We start from the raw sequence: 1,191 nt of genomic DNA, 5'->3' as shown, positions 1-1,191 counted from the left end.
AAAGCCTGCCTAAGCCAGGTCAGTGGGACTCCGGTGTTGTGGCTACCTCGTAGGTCATCCGGAAGAAGTCTCCCAAGAAAGGCCTCCACCCTCTGCCTCCATCCGCCTGGTGATGCCTGACCGGTCACTGGACGACCAATAATGCTAAGACCAAGAATCTTCTGGCAATCTTCCAACGTCACGGTCATCTCCCCGCAGGGAAGGTGGAAAGTGTGAGTCTCTGGCCGCCACCTATTGGAAGACAAACGAATACAAAATCATTAGTATGCATAGTAGATTTGATAATTGTAAATATTAAACAACTAGAGAAGTATTTACCTGTCGACCAGAGCCATCAACGCCGCTGGGTTGAAAGTGGGCAGCCCACGGCGAACCTGGTACGATACGACGTCCAAGCCAGCCCTCTGTAGGAGAGGAGTGTACCTCTCATCGTACCTCATCTCCTCCAGAAACCGGTCGTGGGTCCGGACCCGTAGAACGGGCAACACCTAGCAATCAAAGGAATTTCATTAGTCAAATATACGTCGCATATATTAATTCGAAAATTTAATTTATGTGCAAAATATTACCTCTCCCTCTGCGGTGAGACGGCCCCTGTGGTGCTCGTCGTAGTGAGGGTCCAGCAAGTGGAACTGCGCCATCCTGCAAATTAAGATATCAACATATTAGAATATAAGTTGTGTACAAAGTGTAACAAAAACATTGACATATTAGAATAAAAGTTGTGTACAATAAAATATTAAAATGTATCACACCTGACTAAGTGTCCAAATGCATGTACGTGAGTTGTGGCCAAGTCTCCCGCATTTTCCGCATTCATTCTGCTCTGGGTCCACGAGAAAGGGGGACGCTCGACCTCTCCTACTGTGACCGGAAACCTGATCCATAACCATGTTGCACCGGCTCCTTTTCCTACTACCACGTTTGTCCCATCGATGCGCTGGATCAGCAACGTATACCGGACCGGTGTATGTTGGCCATTGTGACTCATCAAGAAATGGCTCAAAACGAGGGCTCCAGGTACGTACTAAGCTCTCTACACTGAACTCAGAAGGTATTCTGCTCTCAAATGCAAAGTTACGATGACGTGCGGCCGCAACATAATGAGAACATGGAAATGGTATTGTCTAGGTTTACCACAACCACACGAGAATGGATCAAGTAACACGACATGTGTCCTCGAAGGCCGCA

At 47.6% G+C, this 1,191-nt stretch overlaps 1 long non-coding RNA gene across 1 annotated transcript; it reads right to left on the bottom strand.

Moving 5' to 3' along the window:
• Positions 1–398: 398 nt before the first annotated feature.
• LOC103646772 (uncharacterized) lies at positions 399–798 on the bottom strand. The gene is made up of 3 exons (XR_562436.3): positions 756–798; positions 570–642; positions 399–488 (listed from the first exon to the last, which is right to left on the bottom strand). It is a non-coding gene; the product is annotated as an uncharacterized lncRNA (long non-coding RNA).
• Positions 799–1,191: the final 393 nt, after the last annotated feature.

This window comes from Zea mays, chromosome 2, assembly GCF_902167145.1.
Source record: "Zea mays cultivar B73 chromosome 2, Zm-B73-REFERENCE-NAM-5.0, whole genome shotgun sequence".
In the NCBI taxonomy this organism is placed as follows: Eukaryota; Viridiplantae; Streptophyta; class Magnoliopsida; order Poales; family Poaceae; genus Zea; species Zea mays.
Note: the sequence above shows the minus strand (reverse complement) of the source record. Positions and strands in the feature narration are given on the sequence as shown.